The 23,805-nt window shown below is 38.2% G+C and overlaps 1 protein-coding gene across 1 annotated transcript in view; it reads left to right on the top strand.

Annotated features, from left to right (window-relative positions):
- Window positions 1-990: 990 nt before the first annotated feature.
- Window positions 991-23,805, top strand: part of stmn4 (stathmin-like 4) — a 30,950-nt gene continuing 8,135 nt past the window's right edge. Inside the window, exon 1 of the mRNA XM_053613709.1 lies at window positions 991-7,409. The gene's annotated coding sequence lies outside the window, so the exon portion shown is untranslated. The remainder of the gene's footprint in view (window positions 7,410-23,805) is intronic.

Genomic DNA, 23,805 nt, shown 5'->3' with positions numbered 1-23,805 from the left:
TATAGTTCATCAAATCTGATCTGTAGCATTATGACCCTGCTTTTCCTGCATCCTTTCCACTTTCATTTCGTATTTTTACAAAGCACTGTTAAGACTCTGGAATTTCTGGGAGGTATTAAAATTCCAGTTTATAACCAGCAATGCTAAATATATTCTATTTAATTTATTCTAAAGTCCTGCTGTAACACAGACACAACCTGCAGTTTTTTAATCCAAGATCCTGAGGCAAACTGTACTCTAATAGACTAATTACTTTTATTTTTATTTTTTATTATTATTATTTTTTGTTAAGCTATTGTTATTTTGCACTTTCAGACACCCACAGGATGCATGTCACTTTCATATAGTTTTACTAGATCACAGCAGTGGTGCTATTAAGAAAAAGCACCAACTTAGCAGGAGCTGTACTGGAGCAATAAAGCTCAGTCAAGTTTAACACAGGTCATTAAACTACAGTGCACTGTCCCACACGCCGCTTCAGACAGGGCTTTTGCGTGACCACACACAAACTCTTTATGTTTATATAAATACGCTCAATCAAATGCAGTGACAGCTGCCTTCCTCTGCAAAACACACCCACACTCTCTCAGGAAGATACTTCCAACATTAGCCTAAACTCAAATCCTCAGTTTGTACTAGACTGGATAAACTGTTTAATGTAAAGTGCCCTCCACTAATATTGGCACCCCTGGTACATATGAGCAAGGAAGGCTGTGAAAAATTGTCCTTATTGTTTAACCTTTGAATGTTTTGTTTAAAAAAAAAAATCAAACAATATGGATATTGGATATCAAACAATTGCAAACACAACACAGGTGTATTAAAAAAAAGTTAAATATAGGTGTGTAACAATTAATGGCACCCCTATGGATTCATATGAGAAAAATATATTTAAAGTATATTCCCATTGATATTTGACTTTTTTTTTTTAGCACGCCTGAGTGACTAGGAACAGGAAATTATTCAACCATGACTTCCCGTTTCACAGGGGTATAAATATGAGGTAACACATAGGCCAAATTCCCTTAGTCATTCATAACAACGGGTAAGACCAAGGAATATAGCTGTGATGTGCGGCAAAAGGTTGTTGAGCTTCACAAAATGGGAAGTGGCTATAAGAAAATAACACAAGCATTGAAAATGCCCATTTCCACCATCAGGGCAATAATTAAGAAGTTCCAGTCAACTGGAGATGTTATGAATCAACCTGGAATTGGACGTGTGTCTATATTGTCTATGCACACTGTGAAGAGGATGGTTCGAGTGGCCAAAAAATCTCCAAAGATCACAGCTGGAAAATTAAAGAAGTTTTATTGCTTTTTGACAATAAACACCAGAGGTGATTTTGGCGTACACAGAGAGATAGCCATATGGAAAAGTACCTCACGCCCACGGTTAAATATGGTGGTGGCTCTTTAATGTTTTGGGGATGTTTTTCTGCCAGAGGACCTGGACATTTTGTTAGGATATGGACTCTATCAAATATCAACAGATATTAAATGAAAACCTGACTGCCTCTGCCAGAAAGCTTAAAATGGGCTGTGGTAGGATCTTCAGGCAAGATAATGATCCAAAACATACATCAAAATCAACACAAAAATGGTTTCTGTCCACAAAATCAGGGGCAGTGGTGGCTTGGCGGTTAAGGCTCTGGGTCAGAAGGTCGGGGGTTCAAGCCGCAGCACTGCCAAGTGCTGGTTGGCCCTTAACCCTCTCTGCTCCAGGGGCTCTGTATCCTGGCTGACCCTGCGCTCTGACCCCAGCTTCCTGACATGTTGGGGTATGCGAAGCAAAGAATTTCACTGTGCTGTAATGTATATGTGATTAATAAAGACTCATTATCATTATCATTATCATTAAAATCATGGTCCTGCCATGGCCATCCCAGTCCCCTGACTTGAAACCAATAGAAAACCTGTGGGGTGAACTGAAGAGGAGAGTCCACCAGCGTGGACCTCGACATTTGAAGGATCTGGAGAGATTCTGTATGGAGGAATGGTCTCAGATCCCTTGCCAAGTATTCTCCAACCTCATCAGGCATTATAGGAGAAGACACAAAGCTGTTATCTTGGCAAAGGGAGGTAGCACAAAATTTTGACTAAAAGGGTGCCAATAATGGTTGCACAACTATATTTAACAAAGATGGTTTTTTTTGGTTTTTTTTTAATATATAAAACTGTGTTTGTTTTGTTTGCAATTGTTTGATATCCATGAGAGCAGAGTATTTTGGGGAATTTTCAGGTTAAACAATAAGACAGATTTTCACAGCATTCTTTGCTCATATTTACCAAGGGTGCCAATATTTAGTGGAGGGCATTGTATGTGTATTAGATATATCTAGGCTCTTCATTTTAAACTTTTAGACCATAAAGCGCTGCTTTGTCTGTACACATTTGGCATTTTAGATATGTCTGAGAGTGGTCAGGTCAGCATTTCTGACAGAAGGTACATTTGAACACACTGGTTAGCTAACCTCAGTGACGAATGATGGTCCATCCATTCTGACCAGTAGAATATCTTCTTGTGGCCAATAACCTAACCAACACATTATGCTGGTTTTATTTCCTATACTTTGTCACCTTTATTTATTTATTCCATTACTTTTCAATCACCAACCAGTTAAATTGTGTTAAAATGTAAAGTTGAAATTTTTGGTGTCATACATGTTTTTTTTTCTGTTTCTATTCCCCCCGCCCGAATTGTTCTCTCTCTATCAGGTAAGATGATCTTAACTAATTTACCTGAAATTCTTTTGGGAAACTGGTGCAATGGTTGCTGTGCCATTGGTGGAAAGCTCAGGCCATTTGTCTGCTGCCTAGTGACATAGCTAATATTTACTCTGCTGGCTTAATCGTGGAAATGGTATGCCGTTGCAGTCTAGAAAAACTGATCGATTTCTCTCCTTAAAGATACTCAGCCCTTTGTTATTTTTGCATGTTGTGTCAGTAATGCACATCATTATGTAGAAAAGCAAAGATGAATTAGAAAGGTGCTAAGGCACAGATTTGACTAGCCTAACTTTACTTGTGTGCTTGACAAATCCATCCATCCATCCATTTTGTATACCGCTTATCCTACTTGGTCGCAGAGAACCTGGAACATATCCCAGGGAGCATTGGGCACAAGGCAGGGTACACCCTGGACAGGGTGCCAATCCATCACAATGCACAATCACACATACATTCACACACTCATTCATACACTATGGACACGGCAATCAGCCTACCATGCATGTCTTTGGATTGGAGGAGGAAACCAGAGTACCCGGAGGAAAGGGCCGTGGCGGGAATCAAACCTGAAGGTGTGAGGGGAACGTGCTAACCACTATGCCACCGTGCACCCTGCTTGACAAATGACTTTAAAAGGGTTTATTAACCCATCTGTATATTATACCGCAACACTGTGGAATCCTCAATTCTGACTGTCAGAAGGTGTTGATTCATTTTCTATAACAGCACGTCTCTCACAATAGTGCCAGCTGCAGGCTTTATATTAATGCACATGTATGCACATGTACTATTACATTATTGTTTCTATAGTAACAGCTCAATCACAGGGAGTGAACTAATGCCAATAATAAAGGCATTAGAAAATATGTTATTTAATGAAAAGAAATGATAATTGTTCATATGGTAAAGCTTTCTGTGTGGAGAGGTTTATTTAACATTCTTCAGCATCAGCACTCTGTAATGGTCAGTAAGTTTCCAGTTTCTGTGTATCATGACAAGCTGTGTTTTACTTGCTTCAAGAAAGAGGGGGAAAAAAGGATATACTGTTTATAATGTAAGTAATAACAGGAACTAACTTGTTTCTGGGATGTTCCGTAATGTTACATATAGCTGTAAACGGTTAAATGTACACTGCATGTTATACATACATTCGTTTTTTTTAATGCATTCTTTGGCAAATTACTGTAGCATGAGATGAATTAAAAGTTTCAGGATGTGTTGTGTTGCAACCTAATGAAATTTGGTGTGGTAACAAATCACACCAATCTGTCGTTGATTTTTCCTTATGACAGCAACCCCTGCCATGTTTTATTCCTTATATATTCTGCAACTACTATGAATATCCATGGGATGCACATCCAGCTACATAGAGTGAATGAACAACGTGACAGAATTCATATACATGTAAGCATACAATCATCATATATGATGCCATACTCACCAACTTGAATGTTGTGAAGGTTATTTTGAAACTTGCTCTATATTTGCAACTTATTATGTTGTATTTTTTCGCATCTTAGAATCATCACTGATGTCTGTTTGCACTGTGTGTCGTTTGTTAATACACTATATGGCCAAAAGTATGTGGACACCTGATCATCACACCAAAATGTGGTTCTTCCCAAACAGATGCCACAAAGTTGGAATTGTATAGGATGTCTCTGTATACTGTAACATTACAATTTCTCTTCACTGGAACTAAGAGGCCCAAACATGTTCCAGCATGACTGTGCACAAAGCATGAAGACATGTTAATGTTGTACTGGAAGAACTCGAGAGTCCTGACTTCAACCCCACTGAACACCTTTGGAATCAACTGGAACACCTACCCCAGACCTCCTCACACAACATCAGTGCCATTAGTACTTCACTAATGCTCTTGTCGCTGAATGAACACAAATCCACACAGCCACCTTCCAAAATCTAGTGGAAAGCCTTCTCAGAAGAGTGGAGCTTATTATAGCAGCAGAGAGGGACTAAATATGGAATGGGATGTTCAACAAGCACATATGAGTGTGATGGTATTTTAACCTTTGGGGTCAGTGCAGTGGTGATTGATTTTCCATTGCCAACATTGTTTTTCAATAACTAGAGGTCTGAATGTTTCATGGATGGAATAACAGACTTCTGTTTAGTTCATGAGTTTTCTTTGGTTTTTATTTCATAGGTGTGGCTCTGTCAGGTTTTCCTAGTGGCATAAGCTGCATTGGAGACCTACATCTAAAATGTACGGCACTGGCCTGGAGTTCAGGCCAAAAAAAAAACCAAAGTTCTTCTTCTCAATACTTGGATGCCAGTTAGGAATATCAGTAAGAACTACATATACAAGCAACAGTTCCACAACTTTATCATGATAGGATTTTCTACCTTAGTTGCTACTAATCAAATCAGCAAACACCTGTACTCTATGCGTGCAAGACCTAACCACACAATGTTTGGGGTCCTTAACCAATAAAATAAAAGTGGCTATTTAGGCACAGTGTATGTAACACATGCAAGAGACTAATGACTACTGTGGAAAAAAGTAAACAACTTTTGTTGGTTAATCCCTTTTCATTTATGAGGCAGCTCTGTTGCTGTTAATGTTTACCATCTGCACCTTGCTTTTTTCTCAGTAGGCATCACACAGTTTGTGGTCACAAATGGCACTCATGAGCTGGCATTGTTTGCCGGTGGGAAAAAGTAATTCTGTTTGAAAAATTTAAGCCGGTTGCCATCATTTTTGACTTGTTTCGCATTCTCCAATGAAATGTGTTATACAACACATACCTAATTAATAAACAAGAAATAAACAAGAAGATAGAAGAAATCTGTAAGAATTTGCAAACCCTCTGGTAAGAATTAGGGTTACTAACTATGTTCCTGCCCCAAGAAAGTTAAAGATTCTGGTCTGGAGGGCACCAGATCCAGGGTGTGGTCCTCTGGACAGTAAGGCAGAGCAGAGCTCTGTTCCGGTGAATCGTCATTCTGACACCGGTGTCCCATACAAGGAAAGAGGGATTTTAATGGGAGCAGAAGTTAAGAAAGCAAAGAGACAGGGTAAAGAAAGCCCTTCTTTGTGTGTGTGGTCGACGGTTGAACCCATCCTCTCTTTCCTCCACACCCTCCCCCTTTCCTTTGACTTCCGTTCAGCCATAACCCCAGGAGCTATGAGGGAGTCAGCAGCGAAATCACATACACATACACATACACATCAAAAATGCTATTCCACTTCTGCTTTCACTTTGACTGCAAGGGGTTTCTGTGAATATAAGATACTGAGAAAACAGAGTAAAAATAACATGATGTTTGATAGCTGCTTTAAACCAAAAGTCTAATGGAGAAATGACGCCCTTGGGAAGTATAAGCAATCTAATCAAACTGAAACACAGAGCTCAAGGGTCTCATTCGATGCACTTCCTTATGGTCTAAATGCAGGGTATGAAGACGTATTCTGCTTTCAGTGTATGGAGGCCCATCTATATGGAGTCTGAAAAGCAAGTCAAGAAACTTCCTCTTTGGTGACAAATAGCCTTCAGGCACAAGAACCTGCAGCACGTTCTCCCTCCTCCATGAATTGGCCTACTGCTTGGTAGGGACAAAGGCATCATTCATAATATACAACACATAGGTTAACCAGCCAGGTGGGTTTAAATGATAGCTATTTCATGGATTGGTTGTGTATTAAACGTGAAAAAAATCTGCAATGCATTTCATGAAATTGTGCTTATTAGCTTTGTGTTGCTACCTCAAAATCACAAAACAATTCCTACAAATTTGCACCATTTATATTTTTTCTTTTTTTTAAAGGCCAGTTTGAAACTTTCCATTCTCAAGTTAAGACACTTTTAATTACTATCAGTGAAGATTAAAGTCAATAAACTTTCCAACCCATGTGTGGAGTGGATTTATCGGATCTAATCAGGCTGCCAAACCAAACCAGTAAAGGAGTCTTGCATCTCTATTTCCGAGACGAGACATTCCAGACAGGAACACTATCAGACCGCATAACATATTAATTTCTCAAACAGGAAAGTTAAATGCAGCTGTACCCGAAATCGCTAGGCAAGGCTACAAATAATACAAACAAAAACAGTGTATTGGATAGCATTTGGATTGCATATTACTTTATAAAGAATGCATAAGAATTTGGAGGTTATCCTTTATGTTGGCTGACCATGCCAAAGCAGAGAACCTGGCTGATATCAGTGGTGACACTGGAGGAGTAGATGGAATGTGTAGCATCCCAAAACATTCCAGGCTATCAGTAGCATTCCCTCACAACTGGGCAGTTTAAGCAGAGGAATAATATTCTCACACACAAACACATATCCCTGTCAAGGGTGTACCCTGCCATGTGCCCGATGCTCCCTGGGATAGGCTCCAGGTTTCCCCGTGACCCTGAAGGAGGATAAGCGGTATAGAAGATGGATGGATGGACAAACACATATTTTTTTCTGATACAGGCCACATCAACATTTGGAGTGCACTTACAGTACAATCACACACAACTGCAGAAGACCACATCTGCTGTAAACATGGACAGTTAAAGATAAGAAAAGCATCTCCTGGTCTTTTTGTGATCTTCAGAAGTGTGGTTTCCAGTAAGCCTGTGTCCACGGTAGCCTCAGGTTTCCATTCTTGGCTGACAGGAGTGGAACACGATGTGGTCTTCTGCTGGTATAGCCCATCCACATCAAGGTTTGACATATCGTATTGTGCATTCTGAGATGCTTTTATGCTCACCTCATTTGTAAAGAGGAGCTATTTGAGTTTCTGTAGTTTTCTTGAGCTCTAGAGCTCTGGCCATTCTCCGCTGATCTCTCAAGAGACTGTTGTGTTTGTGAAAATCCCAGCAGATCAGCCATTTCTGAAATACTCAAACCAGCCCATCTGGCACCAATAAGCATGCCACATTTAAAGTCATAGAGATCACACATCTCTTGATGTGCATCTGCATGGTTTTATATATTGTGCTGCAGCTATATAATGGCTGATTGGATAATGCATGAATGAGCAGATGTATAGATGTTTCTATTCAAGTGGATGGACTCACCGTCCACTTTATTAGGAACATGTGTACACCTTCATATTCATGTAGTTAACCTTTTCCAGTCTTTAGCTGTCCAGTTTGGGTGAGTCTGTGCCCATGATAGCCTCAGATTCTTGTTCTTGGCAGACAGGAGTGAAACCTGAGGCATGAATTTTTATTTTTTATTTTTTTGTTGTTGTTGTTGCATTGTGATGCTGCCACATTATTGGTTGATTAGATAATTGCATGTGTGGCTGGTATGTTTTAACATAGAGATTTAGTTTTACTATAAAGGTTTTATTAATGCCACGTATTAAAAAAAGAAGCCCGTTGTGTAGCAATAGAATGGCTAGACACGTAGCAGCACTGGTGATTCTTTTGATGGTGTTAGGATGCTTCGGGATGAATTCACACAACAACTGTAATGTGGCTACATGGGTCCCAGACCACCTGTGTCTGAATGAAAGGATCACAAGAGCCATTTGACACTGTTTACTGCAGATCACCCGAGATGGATGTTAATACCATCTGAATGGGGTGTCAGTAAAGTTAGTTGCTAGTCCAGAATGCGAACCACATAATCTACATTCCATGCCAAGTTCACAGACTCTCACACTGATCATTAAATGATTGGCATGTTAACTGGCACTCATTTGGGACACACGCTGTGCTCTGTGTTTTGAAGTCATGCATACCTTATCTTATCTTACCTTATCACATTTTAGTTGTGCTTAGTCCCAATTAGGAACAAGCCAAAGACGTCTGCTCAATAGGAAAGAAATCTATCTCTCTTATCAAAGATGAACATTTCACTTCTGACTTCTTACAAACATCAGTTGACTGCATTCTCTGTTGCTGATGTTGTTATACCTTGAATCTTGCTCACATAAACAAATCAGAGTCCAGGCAGGATCCTCAAGCTGAGGGCCTTTGAAGTATGGACAGTGGTCTGACATCTGACCAAGCCAAAACTTATATTAAGTACACCCAAAACATACTACACCCTGTTCCATCCTCCCCCCACCCCACCCCACCCAAACTCAAACTAAAGCAATTTCTCTCCTATAATGCAAATCACAACTTGCTTAACATTGCTGCATCAGTGTTTATTGATTGTTTGCCATGTTAGTCTGTTGGATACATTTTTCATTAATGTAATTTGTACCATTATGATTCAGTATGTGGACACCAGTGCAGATAATTAGCTGATAAATAACAGAAAATGAATTATAATTAGTTTTATGTGAACATAACTAAAGGTGTGTGCCAATGTAATATTATTACTATTACTATTACTATAGTTTGTGTGAGGATTATTTTAGGGGATTTGTATTTTACCTGAGTATAACTGTAAATTTATAAACTACTTTACACACCTTTGCCACTGGAAGGCTAGCTAACAAGCAAGCCTACATTTATAGCTAGCTAGCAGTCTGGGTGTCTGTGGTCTGCTGTGCTACTGTACATCAGCTTGTTAACAAGCATTCAATTTACCAGTGGGTGATAAGCTTACACATTGTATCACTGAGGCAAATTGTCAAAAGTTCATTATACTTATTTATTTATTTATTTATATTACATTTCACAGTTTGTCTATGCATATTTTACTACATTACCTTAATGTCCTGAATTTCAATTCAATTATATTTGTCACATTTATGTGTGGATTTTAACAAAATAGTCATACTTTCAAGTGTACTTTATTATTTTGTATTCAAAGATGGACAGCCTGTACCAGACACAAAATCACACGAGTGTGGCTTTTTGTAAGTGATAACAGTCAAGTAGAACGTTTTTCACTTTTGCATTGGACATCAGACTCCCTCGTGTTTATACTTAAATGCTAAGTGGTGAAGTTAATGCACTGTACCACTCTAAAAATGTCAGTCCAGTGAGTATGTCATGTCCCACTGCACTTTTGTTTATAACTCACCTTCTGTTATGACCAACGTTAACTCCATTAGGTCCTTAATGTAAGATAGTGGAGGTAAATCAATAAGTTGTCCCTAAACTGGAAAAAATTATCACCACAAACCACTTCATTCTCCTTCAATCATTTCTCTCTAGACATAAGGAGAATTTATCCCAGCCTTGTGCAAATGTCAGAGCTAAAGGGTTTTATGGCCTCCTTGCACCTCTCTAGTTCCCTGCAGAGCAATTTAGCTGAAGAGCTAATGCCTGGAATGCTGTAGTGAACCATAGGCTGTGCTTCCTCTGCTTTTGTGCAGCTCTAAACCAGGTTTAAAACATTGCTGGGTGATGAACTGGAAACGTTTTTTTTCTTTTTCACAGAGGAAGACAATCAGAGCTTTTATCCAGGCCAGGGTTGTTCACAGGGGCACCTTTTCTCAAAAGAGCAGACTCTCTTCCTTATAAATAACCTGAACTAATCATGGATAATCAGTTTAGCATGGTTCCATCTGCCACTTTGATGCATAAAACAAGAAATGGCATCTAAATGGCTACTCACTAAATGCCTACTCACTTAGTGACTACTCGTGTCCCTCCTTGTCTGACCTGTAGCACTTATTAAACCCAAGAACTCACCACTTGTGTCTCACCATGTAAACACTAGGATGTTGAAAACATATTCATTTTCCCTTAGAAATGCATCTAAGATGCCTCTAAGAAATAGCTCTAATTATCTAAAACAAGATATTATTGCATTCCTGACTGTATATTTTATTGCTGACTAAAGGCCTGTACATCTTGCTAACATGATATCCAAAGCATCCCACATGTGAAATGAAAGAGTGAAAGCTTGATAGTATTTGGGGGGAAACAGCCAACAAATTATTATATGGTTTAGTGTTCATCTGTAATCTAAAAAAAAAAAAGCATAATACACCAATGAATGAAAAACAAACCTGATGCGCATGAAGTAAAACCAAAGAATAACGTACAAAGAAATGGTCCCTTTTTATCACTTTAAATGACATTCACAATATAAGCATCATTAATGTGGACAACATTCAACATGAAACATATAGGGCAAAATAACTATGCTGGTCATATCAGCAAATTCTCTCGCTTTAACACTGTTAGTATGAAATGAAGACCTTCTTCTGTAATCCTCAATGTAATCCGAATCCTCAAACAAATATGCAAAAGCTGTTCATAGTGAATCTGTCTTTGCTGTAGAATTATTATTGTTAGAATTAGCTCTATCATGTAGTGATAATTAGTCTTGGATAGAAAAAAGATCAAGATTCATATAAGTTAGAGAGATTATGACTAACATATACAAAATGAGCAGCGAACTTCATGACTGTCCAATGCTGGCAATGATACTTTACTGAGCAATATTCAAAAACATTAAGCATACATATAAAATCCAAAAAAGCTTTTACTTTACTGGCTTCTTGCACAATGTCAGTGTCTCACAAAAAAAATTTCAGAGTTTGCTTCATTTCAAAAACACAACGAGAATGAAATCTGTGTTTTATCATTCATAGATTTTTTTTTTTTTAATCCTTACTCTGGTTTATTTGAGTCGGTCATGAAGATAGCACAGCATGTAGAAAAGTGGTCAAAGGTTGTGCTTTTAATGTTTCCTTCACTGTGGAGTATCAATACTGACCTTTTAACCACCGTGTGCTGCATATTATGAAGATGCACAAAGGGACCAATGTATGTCCATGCTTCCTTTTCTGCGTAGTAAGGATCGAGGAGGGATTGGGATTAGAGGGATATTTGTTACACTGCTTAAACAGACTGCAACTCCTAGCTATTTTAACAGCTTATTGTGAAATACAGGTTTCCTTCAAAATTACATCACATATTTTTAAATAATGGAAATAGGCAAGGCAAAAATACAGTTCCTTTTTATCAGAAAATGAGAAAAGGAAATATAAAGGAAATGGCACATCGAAGAAAATAGAGAGAGTAACAATCCTGAAAAAAAAAACAGTTATTGTGTGTTGTGCATTTCAGAGCAGTGTAGGCCATCATGTTTCAAGTTTCAAGTCTATTTAAGTTATGTGCACAAAATTGTACATTATATTTGCTTGTGTTATGAGGCTCAGGTACTCTACAGCTGACAGCTGTGTGATACAATATATATATATATATATATATATATATATATATATATATATATATATATATATATATATATATATACACCCTGTGCAGGGTGTACCCCGCCTTGTGCCCGATGCTCCCTGGGATAGGCTCCAGGTTCCCCGTGACCCTGAAAAGGAGTAAATGGTATATATATATATATATATATATATATATATATATATATATATATATATATATATATATATACACACACATACACACACACACACACACACTCACAGCAGAAGTTAAAAAGGGGGAGGAGAGAGGAGAATAAGGAAAAGAGATTATTTACAAATACCATATATATATATATATATATATATATATATATATATATAAAATATGCAGAATTTATTATTATGTATTGTATGTGAGCCTTGATAGTATGTAGTGCTGATCCTAACAGTAGAGACAGGAATTTGTGCAGTCAAAAATGCAAAAGGTAGTAAAATAACTAGTAGCTGTGTGCAGTTGTAGTGTCCGAGCAGTCCTCTATAGACATAGGAGAGTATAAAAAGTAGATGAAGCAGCAGTACAAAGTAACATTTAAAAATGTTAAAACAATGACATTTAAATTAGATGTAGCAGTAAATGAGGCATGTGGATTCCTTCATACTCTTGCTTGGTCAGGTCAAACCAGTGGACCTAGGAATGGGAAAGCTGCTTGCTCTGAGAACTTACAGGTTCTGAGGGATGTTTATCTCTTGACAGTTGCTGAAGTTGCTGAAATGGGAGCAGGTTCAGAGATGGACAAGAAGATGGCTGATCCCCAATCAGTACTTAGTTCATAAATATGCTATATGAAATAACACAGTGTGCAGTGCAAAGCAGTCAGGCCATCTTTACTCACCACTTACTGCCTTAAATCAGTATGATGGAGCGCACACTTGGGGGCCAAACCTGCTGCAGATAGCACAAGAGGAGTACAGACACATGTTAACCTGTGATAATGTAAACACTGAAAAATATGGACATTCATAAAATAGGCAGATTTATGGCTTAGTAGAAAGTGAAGTTTTTCTTTCAGTCTGCACATGAGTGGGTCTGGTGTGAGCCAAGCCTGTGGTAAATTTGGATAATATCTACATGTTTGTTTTTTTTTTCAGCAGTTGTGCCAAATTGTGCTGTTGACCTCATACCACAAACATCCAGTTAAATGACTAATAAAGCACAGTAAGCAAAACCTTAACACTCTTTTCAGAAAGTAAAAGACTGTCAGGCAGTGTAAACCATGCTAAGATTACTGAGAGGAAATGTATCCAAAATGTCTTCCAATTCAAGAGGTGTTTCCTTATAAAGCATGTTTTTGTCTGGTTTCTGCACAACTATTTAAAAAAAACAGTGTTATTCACAGTGCTGACAAAGAGCATGCTTATGGCACTAACGGTCATACAACACTTACTGTCACACAACACTCGAACGCTCTCTCTGAGTGACTGCCAGACCTTGAGAGGCGTACACAATTTTACTGTACATGCACTGATCCTGTTTTACTCAATACTCAAACACTGACCTGAATCACACCAAAGCCTAATAGTAGGGGAAGTTAAAGTGAAGCCTGATAAAAACCATGTAAAGCACTGCAATGCATAATGAGCTCTGCACGGGATTTGATTCCTGAAGTTTCCATCTTATTCATCAGAGCCAAGGACCTTGTCCTCCAATGACTGGCTCTCTGTGTTTAAACAGTTGACCTGTCCAAATCTGCAGGAGGCTTTCTTATCCCTGCTGACATGTGGTTTTGGGAAGGAAAGGCATAGACAAGGTTCTCACCATATGCCAATGGTGCCAACTCCCAGAAACGTCATAGGCCATAAACAGACCAACGGCTGAGAGAGGAGAATGTCTAGATGGAAAAAGGTTTCAGTGACTTGGGTGGAGTATGTCTGTCAACTTCAGAGGTGCACATAAAAGACCCTCTTTGTTGGACTCCTTGGAAAAACTGGCAAAGCACATGATTAATCTGAAATTCCTTCACCACCAGTCATATGTAAACTTAAAGAGGGCTTTATACATAGGCATGCTTACCTTCCAGGGCCATTATCTCAAAGTGGGGCCTCTTGTTGATAACTAAAGTAGAACACAATGTATTAATATGTATGATCCAGTCTAAAACTAGTGAATTTGGCACTTGTTTTATACTACTACAGGTACAAATACCTGTTTATTTATACATGTTTAGTAGACATGTACTGCTTTTTGGGAATCTAGCATAGTTTTATTATTTTTCTGCTCTAACACACCTCCTTAAACTGTAAATTAACTGAGGAGTGTGCTTAGAGGCACTGTGCTGGACTCCCCACACACATCAATGAGTCTTGGGCAACCATGACCCTGTTGCTGGTTCAGTGGTTGTCCTTCTTTGGACCACTTTTGGTAGGTACTAACCACTGCATACCGGGAACACCCCACAAGACCTGCTGTTTTGGAGATGTTCTGACCCAGTCGTTCAGTCATCACAATTTGGTCCTTGTCAAAGCTGCTCAGATCTTTACGCTTTTCCATTTTTCCTGCATCCAACACATCAACTTTGAGAACTGACTGTTCACTTCCTCCCTAATATATCCCGCCCCTTTACAGATGCCCCTGTACCAAGATAATCAATGTCATTCACTTCACCTGTCAGTGGTTTTAATCTTACAGCTGATCAGTATGTTATGACTACTATAGGGAAAAAAGGGAAAATGGAATTTCAGTCGCATTCCAATCTTCCAATCTTCTTCAAATGTGTGTTTGTTGGGGGAAAACATAAAATAAAAAGTGAGACAATTGTCACACCAGTCATAGCCAATTCACCACCACACCACCAAATGGTACCTTCCTCTAAATTTTGAACGTTCCTTTGTTGATCAACAATTCATTTCCTTAATTTCCATCTATGAACATATAAAAAGCGTATGGACAATATCCTAGACACGAAGTCTTTCCATTTGCTAAGTTTGGAGCTGTTGTTATCCTGACTGATTCTTGCATATGATTGTGCCTGTCTAGTTTTTTCCCATCTTATATTATTCCAGGGTCTAGTTTATTCTTATATACTGCGTGCCTACCGTTGCCTGTGGTTACTGATTATGATTTTGCATGTGACTTCTGGATTAATTTACTCTGAGATTAAACTGTGTATGATGATATTTGGATTCTGGATATTTGTTATATTTAACCTCTTATTAAAGCACTCTTATGATTAGCAGATAACAGTACAGTACTGTGCAGTTATTTGTTTGTTAGCAATATTGTCCAAGTTCCTAGGATCACCTCTTCTTCCGTAAAATGCAGGTATTAATCCGCTTTCTGCCTTGCATCTACAGTATCTCTTGTAGTCCTGATGTGATCATATTGCACCACATCTGGTGTAGAAGGTTCAGGCTATATTTAAGGGAAAGTAGGCATTTCATGATCAGGATTCTGTAAAGTACAATTTGCCATTTAGAGAGATTTAGAAAGTTTATCCTTTCATAAGTATTGGCCTGCTAGACTGTAGGACATCTGTTACTCAAATGGATGTCCGACTGTGCTGTTATCTCCAGCTAGTCCTAATGCAGGAAGAACACACTCAGTGGCATTTCATAGTTATGAGCAAATAGTTGAAACTGATAGAGGAGTAAGCGTACTCAAAAGAAAGATTAAAAAATATATACATATATGCAACATCTGCAAATGTTGATTCTTATCTAACGTGACAGTGAGAATGTAGCTATGCTCTTCCTGTCCATCCCTCTGAAGATGATACACAGCTTTGCTCTCAAATGCTGAGAGAGGAAAGCCTTCCATGACAGCCTGGGTGGACTGTAACGTGCTCACCATTTGACAGCTGGTTTACATGTTCCCGATAAGACATTTCCTGCCTTAACTCCCTTTTAACATACGATGAAACATCAATAAATCTGAGAATGGAAGACCCCATTCCCTGGAAAAAACATCATGATTACAGCAGGGTTTGTTGAATATGCATGCTGTGGGCTCCTGGGTTCCTGTTTGCTGAATATGCTCCTGTTTTATTTAAGCCTTTGCATTCATCCAGGTAGTGGTAACAATTTGAAAGATTGCTTGTCTGCTAATTTGACCCAGGACTGTCTTAAATGAGGCATAGTTCTGACATAGTTCTTAAAAGTGTATTTTCAATTTGCTGAAAGAGCAGATTTATCAGTTTATTTCCTTCCTTCCATGTACTGTGCCCTAAATAAAGTCTCTCTGACGTCTGCCACATCATAAAAGGATGTGCATAGCACGGGTACGTGTTCTCCTCACACAGCTACAAAGCTTCCCTTTTCATAACTGCACATTCCTGGAAGTGAACCATAAGACCATAAGATCTGCTTCCTATTAACCCTGATAAAGAGGGCAGACAGCACTATTTGATCCTCAAAAGGAGTCTCTTGTGTCAACTAACATTGTGCTTTTCCTGTTTGAGTGCCAGAGGCCATTCTGAAAATCATATAAACTAAATATAAATAAAGCAGCGTTGTACAACCGCAGTTTTGGGGGACCAAACTTGTTTTCATGTAAAAAATCAGCAGCTTTTCTAGCGTCCTCTTTCTTAACCTCTTAAAGTGTCAGGCTCTGATGAACTAAAACGGGGTATTGACGCATAGCCCGCTATAACAGTGTAAGTGCATTGTGTGTTTCATATGAATGTTTTGTAGTTTGCATGTTTCCTTAAATGAACAGGGAATTAAGAGTGTTTCTAAGTGCAGAACACAGTGAGGTGTCCATGCAGATTAATTAATCGTACCACAACAATGTGATTTACTAAATCTGAAAGCCACTTTGCATGCACAATTTCATATGTCAGAAGGGTAGGTATTAAATTTGTGTATGCCCATTTCCACCGTTTATTTAAAAATAAAGCTATTATTATATAATGTTTCGCAAAAGGTATGTCCTAGAATATTGAATTATTGAAAAGAGGTCTTGTAATTATCACAATATTACCAAACACTGCATAGGCACACCTTTGCTGCCAATCACATTCAAAGAGACCCTGTCAATAGGTTTTAATTCAAATGTACCTTAAGAACAGAACACACGATCATGTCTACTGTACACACATGATACAAAGTGTATCATGATATTAATATATCATATTGACATACTTGTTTAGAGAGACTGTAACTACTGTATAATGTCCTGTGTATTTGCATCCATTTGACTCTGTTTCAGCTGATTACAAAGCTGAAATCTTTTTCACCTAACGTGTTGCTTTATTTAAGTGAGGTGACGGTTATCACTGTTTTGTGCATTCCTTTCAACGTTCTCTACAGACATCCTGGCATGCATTTGGAAACACAGTGTAATAAGCCCTGACAGCTATTACTGTAGGAGTCATTTTATGTCATGAAAGGTGAGTGTTGTTCTCTGAACAGTGCAGCCCAAAGGCAGTAATGAGCCTTGTTTCAATCCCTGCTAATGAGAGTCTCTGCACTTTTTCAAACAAGTAGGATGAGCTTCATAATAGAACGAACTATCACTATGGAATCCTGTAATGACATGATCAGTAGCGTTATAAACACATACACGTCCAGTAGTTTTGAGTCAAACTGTTTCTACTTTTATTGGCCACAATGAGGGTTAGATTTCATGTATACAGCAAAATCACCAGTGTTGATTTAACACCCAGAGTGTTGAATTCACACCCTACAGTGTTTATATGAGTCCATTGGACTCATATAAACACTGTGGGTGTTAATTCAACACTAGGGATTTTACTGTGAGGATCGAAGGTTATACAAATGCACTATACAGAATAGACGGATAATGTGTTCTACACATATGGAAATACAGATACAAATCAGGCCCTTCTTCAGCTTTGTCTTTTTGTTTTATTCTGTGTTTTTGCTTTATAATGAATGTGAATTTAAACAGACAAGAATGCAAGAATGAAGGAGCATAAGAATGATATTATTTAACTATTTAATCCAAATATTTAATGTCACAATATTCAGGTTGTTTTTTTTGTTTGTTTGTTTTTTATTATTATTGTTTCTATGGTACCCTGCATTGAATCTGATCTTGTGTTTGTTTTTCCCAAAAAGTGGGGTTGACCTACATAGGAAGTCAACCCCAGGTGGGCCAGTTTTGTTTTTGGGTGGGCCAGGCCAACCCCTAGGCCCTCCTGTTGACTTGGGCTGATAAGAATAAGAGACGCACTATTTGTTTTATTTTAGAAAGCTTTACAGAAAGGTTTACAGGGTATCTTTAAGACTAAAGGTGTGCCTCAGGCCTGGGATCTTACATAACACAGCATAAAAGTCATGCAGGTGTGGGCGAGCAGTCAGATATGAAGGAGGCAGGACAAACAACAAGGAAGAACAAACAGCAATCCACTTAGATAATCTGTTCATTCAACCTTAGGTACTGCCTGGTTTAAATTAGGCTGTTAGTTTGTTTTATATTTTGGGAAATCGACCTAAATAATTCATTGTAAATGATCAAAAGCAAGTACAAAGAAAAAATAATAACTGCACTAGTGGGATAAAACGAAACAGTCCCACACATATCACTAGCTGAGACCAATTATAAACAGGAGTGTTGCAGCTGAGGTTGAAGAACTGGCGCACCAACAGAAAATCATTCAACCTATCACGTGGAGATCGTGAGTTCAAATCCCAAGGATGGATCCCACAGCAATCCACAAAGCCAAAGGAGCAAAACTTTGCCCATCCTCTCTGGTGGGAGGGGCATACACTCTCTGCCCTGTCAATCACAGTTACACTAGCCAATCATGGGTGTCTGTGAGCACATGTCTGCAGAAGAAGGTGGATAGAGCTTTTCTTTGAGTCCGTTACACTGCCCTGTGAGCAGCAGTTTGAAAAGAAATGATTGGCTAGCTTTATGTGTCTGAAAGGCTCACATATTAGACTTCACCCTATCCGGTTGATAGCGGTCATATGATAGGAATCTGTCCTCACTTGTAATGAGCATAATGTGTATGATTATATAGAAAAACTCTATTGGATATACTTTATATTTGTACTCTAATTATGAACTGCCTCAAACATGTGCATCTGCATGTGAGGGTCTGAATGAACAAGAAGACATGGAATGCCATGGTTGTGGCTCTCAGATATAACACTTAAGATATCCTCAAACCGTTTTAATGGAGTATCACTTTAAGGATTGTTGCATTGTCTAGGCAGTTAGAAGCACATGTTCACCACAAGAGGGAGTGCACAACAACACCTTAGGGTGTAAGTAATGCTCACTGCAGTTACCCTAGTCATTTAAATAAATAAATAAATAAATAAATAAATAAATAAATAAATAAAGGGCAAGTTTTCTCTAGTAGCAGATTGTATCTCACCTCCCAGGATGTGAGGAAAAGTCATACCCGCCTCAGAAGCAGTGATTCAGACCATCTCATGAGGTAGAAGGAGACCAGCTGTGGGAAAGGTAGAAAGATGAGGATGTGAGTTTTTGTGTAGCCTTCAAAAACAATCTCTAAAGTGCATGACAAAGCTGAAATACTTTAATGTGACACCAATAATGAGATATTAAATTAGAAAAATGTTTGCACAGTAATCAGTAAAAGTAAACCCCAATATTAATAATACTAGATTTAAGCCAGTTTTTTTTTTGTTTTTTTTTCAAATGTATTTCTAAGTAGCTATTAAGTCAGTGTTCAGCACACTGGCCTATTTAGCATTTTAAGGTTGATAAAGTGCTCTTCATGCTCATTCTCACCCAGACAAATCTTGCAAATGAAAGCGAGTGTGCCTGGTTAAATAAAGATTTCACTTAATAAGAATGAACCTATGAGCTACAGAGTACTAATAATGAAATCTGCTAATGAAATCATACACAATAGAAGTAAACATAATGAAAAAGTGAGTTTGCAGTCTGCACATCTGTCTTTATTACTCAGACATACACTAAACAGTCACTTTAATAGGAACACCTTATACATCTGCTCATTTATGCAGTTTTCCAATCATTCAATAATATGGCATCAGCACAATGCATAAAATCATGCAGATACAAGTCAAGAGCTTCAGATCATGCTCATATCAAACATCAGCATTGAGAATATTTTTTTTTACATTATTTGTACATTAACATATCAACAAATGTTGTATATTATATTTTGTATGTTAACATATCTCTATATAAGCAAAGTCACTGTCCCAGTTGTCATCACTACATCACTACATCATTACTTGTCTGAATGAATGCTAATAAGAGCTATCAAATGCTAGCATTTATTATACATCAATATTTCCGTTTATGTTTCCATTCAGCCTTTTGTAAAAAAAAAATAATAATAATAATAAAAAAATCTTGTTAGTTTATGCATTACATTATTTTATTGTATAAATTGAGCCATTTTCCTACTTTTAGTATTGCATCCTATGTTTTCACTGCGATCTATGCAATTACCCACAATGCAACAGGTTTGTAACTGTGTGGCCATTTTGATTCCCTAATGGATTGGTCCTTTCATGCAGATAGGCCTTCTTACATGAAATTCGAACTATTTTTATTTAATTTCTTTTTTAAAAAAAAACAACAACAACAACATTCCAGTCCTACATGTAACTCATTCACCCCAGGTGACAAATGACTGTACCTGCATGTATGTGCATGTAGGATGGGGGTTGAGATCGCTCCTGGAAGATCTTTATGGTTTGTCAATATTGTTGAGAATTTTTAGAATTAAAATTGTCTAATTAAGTTGTACGTTTCAAATCCATTCTCTATATCTGTGGAGTTGTGGAGGACGAATGAGTTAAACAGATCAACCTGGGTGAGGTAATGTAATCAAGGATTGGGAGTCTGGACTTCACAGTGCAAATAAATTGTAAAACAGCATTTTACTTTGTCATGACTGCAGAAAGCAAATATTGAAAGAGCAAAACAATTTAAACAGAAGATCGTTCGATCCCACTTCTCCTTAATATCTGAGTCTTGGGGTCCTGATTCATCACAACTTTCTTTGTCCAACTGGTCAACTGGAACATACCACAAATTGGCATATTTACTACACAGTGTTTGAGATGTGGTGTTTGTGTAGGGAATCAAAATGGCAGACAGATTTTTTTGTGACATCACGTGAATAAAAACAATTGCGCTGGCATGCCTAGTTTGAGTGTCATGAATTAGTCTTTGATAACCCTTTGAGTATTTCAAAGTCAAAACAAAGCAACTATGCACATTTATAGTATTGTATACAACGGCCTTATTACAAATATCACTGTGACCATCAGAGCAGGAAAAAAATCCCACAGAGAAATAATAGAGGAAAATATCTAAGAAAACTTTTCAACTGGAAGAACCGAGAATCCCCCTGAAACAGGAGCATAGCATACTGTAAGTACTAATGTGGATGAAGGAGAGCAGTGTGTTCCCTCCCCAACACATTATCTTCAAGTGCAATCCACTTCATCCATGAATGCTATATTCCCAGAAGGGAGTCCTACCAGGCCCACATTCCAGCATATATATCGTATATATTATTCCTGTTACCTCAGAGGTCATGTCATCCACCTGAACTCCGGGCTCTCATTCTATTTTTCCAGTCATGTTTAAAGGAAGTCACACAGAACATCTGGGGAAAGTGATTATTATTTACTTCCTCTAGTAAATTATAATGTTGAGGTGAAAAAGCTGTAGCTCAGAGCTCAAGGGCACAAGAGCCTCATCACTACTAGCATATCGATATATCATGCTATGTGCTAATGAGCTCTGTAGCAGGTTTTGCATATGTGTGATGAATTGCTCTGTAACAGAACTGGGATGTGGTTTTTCTCATTGCATGCAGATGAGACAGACCAAACCAGCCTACAGTTCAGAAAGAAATCGTGCCCTGATCATTAGAGCTAAACATATTCTTGGTATGTGAATGATAATCACAGTGCTTGCAACAGCATATGATGAGGATGAGGCCTTTTAAGGCAATTCAGGCTCGGAAAAATAATAATGAAACATCAGTAAGTATAACTAAGGATCATTTGCTCCAATACTCTTTTACTCATAATCATGCATTCCTTATTCAGTCACATTGCGAAGAAAAAAATTGACATCAAGGGAAAATATCTCGAATATAGTCAGATGTGTCTAGTAATTTTTGGTATATGATTGAAAATCTCAAATTATAAGATTATTAAACCTTATGTATTGTGTTTCTTTCTTGGACATCAGTGAATGTTTGCACCTTTTGTAATAGTCGTGTACGAGTCCCTCAGTTGTCCTCAGTGTGATAATGAGTCTTTACTGGTCACATATACATTACATAGCATGTAATAGGAAGTTGGGGTCAGAGTGCAGGGTCAGCCATGATACAGCACCCCTGGAGCAGAGAGGGTTAAGGGCCTTGCTCAAGGGCCAAATAGTGGCAGCTTGGCAGTGCCGGGGCTTGAACCCTCGACCTTACAATCAGTAACCTAGAGCCTTAACCTCTAAGCCACTACTGCCCCCCAAAGATGGTGAAAAGATGGTGAAAAGATGGATCTCAACATAGCCACTGTTGGAAAGAAGTGAAATATGCAGAAGATGCTGGAAAAGCAAAGAATGTGCAGGACCTGGGAGATTTTTATGAAGAACAGTGGACAGTTTAACTACTAAACATCTGTTATGAATGGAAACCCCTGAACCACAGGGAGAACATGCAAACTCCACGAACACACAGGGTGGAGGTATGAGGCAAACGTGCTAACCACTAAGCCAATGTGATGACCCCCCAGACCCAACCCCCCCCCCCCCCCCCCCCCCGTTTATTATAAACATATCATTATCATTATTAGGAATTACAAATTTAAAAATAACTATGTGGTTTTCTGAACTAAAGAGTTGGAGTGATTCTGAGAAAACATAAAATATTCCCTTCATCAGTGACAAAGTCTCTCCTTATGTATACACTCTATATAAAATCACAGTTTGCCTTGCACCTCCAGGGTTGGGGGCTCAATTTCCACCTCTGCCCTGTGTGCACGGAGTTTACATGTTCCCCCCCGTGCTTCAGGGGTTTCCTCCATGTGCTCCGGTTTCCTCCTCCAGTCCAAAGACATGCGTTGTAGGCAGATTGGCATTTCCAATTGTCCTTAGTGTGTGAATGTGTGTGTGATTGTGTGTGTGACTGTGTCCTGCGATGGGTTGGCACCCCATCCAGATCACCTGATCGTGTCACATGATTATCTGCACCTGATTCATGTTTGGGGTTAATTAGCTCTTGTGTATAAGGCACGTTTTGCACTGCACACATTGTCTTCATTTGTCTCATGTTGTCATTTTGTACTCTATGCTTTCATGTCCATGTGTCTTTTCTTAGTATCACGAGTTCATAGTTTATGTTTGGTGTTTTGTTTGCTCTTTATTACATTATATCTACTAAATTATATCTGTCATGACAAGCTTATTAAATATATGCTTCTCACCTATATTCTATATGAACAATCCACTGATGGTGCTTTATTTTCACATACTATACTATTTACTATTATTTACTCTATTTAACACGAGCAACAATACTCAAATTGAGAGCTCCAAAGTGGCAAAAAAAATCATTTATTTATTCCATACACTAATATCTCAATACTCAATTAACTCAATACTCTCAGTACTATTTTTTTTTTTACCATAATTTATCCATGGTAGTCACACATAGACAAAATGCCATGGTTCAGTACAATAGTTACCAAACACAGAACATAACAATTTTTTTTTAAACAAGACAATCCTACTGAAACGGTTTCTATATTTACAGACAGCTCAAAATCTGATAATGGGATCAAGATCATTTTCTCAGACTACATCAGCGTATGAAAAAAGGCAACAGTAAACAGCAGTGAATCAGCATATATTCTGACTAGGTTTGAAAAAGCTGAATAAGTTGTTGATCTCTGAAAGAAGACGTCTGATTATATTGGCATGCAAAATGTTTGCTCTATCATTGAGAAAGCTTAGCAATCCAATGAATATTAACGAACATGGGGGGGTGTCAAGGAAAGGGGGACGAGAGGCTGAAAAGGCATTCTACAACAATCAGGAATAAAACAGAACTGCCTG

This window comes from Ictalurus furcatus, chromosome 25, assembly GCF_023375685.1.
Source record: "Ictalurus furcatus strain D&B chromosome 25, Billie_1.0, whole genome shotgun sequence".
NCBI lineage: Eukaryota > Metazoa > Chordata > Actinopteri > Siluriformes > Ictaluridae > Ictalurus > Ictalurus furcatus.
Note: the sequence above shows the minus strand (reverse complement) of the source record. Positions and strands in the feature narration are given on the sequence as shown.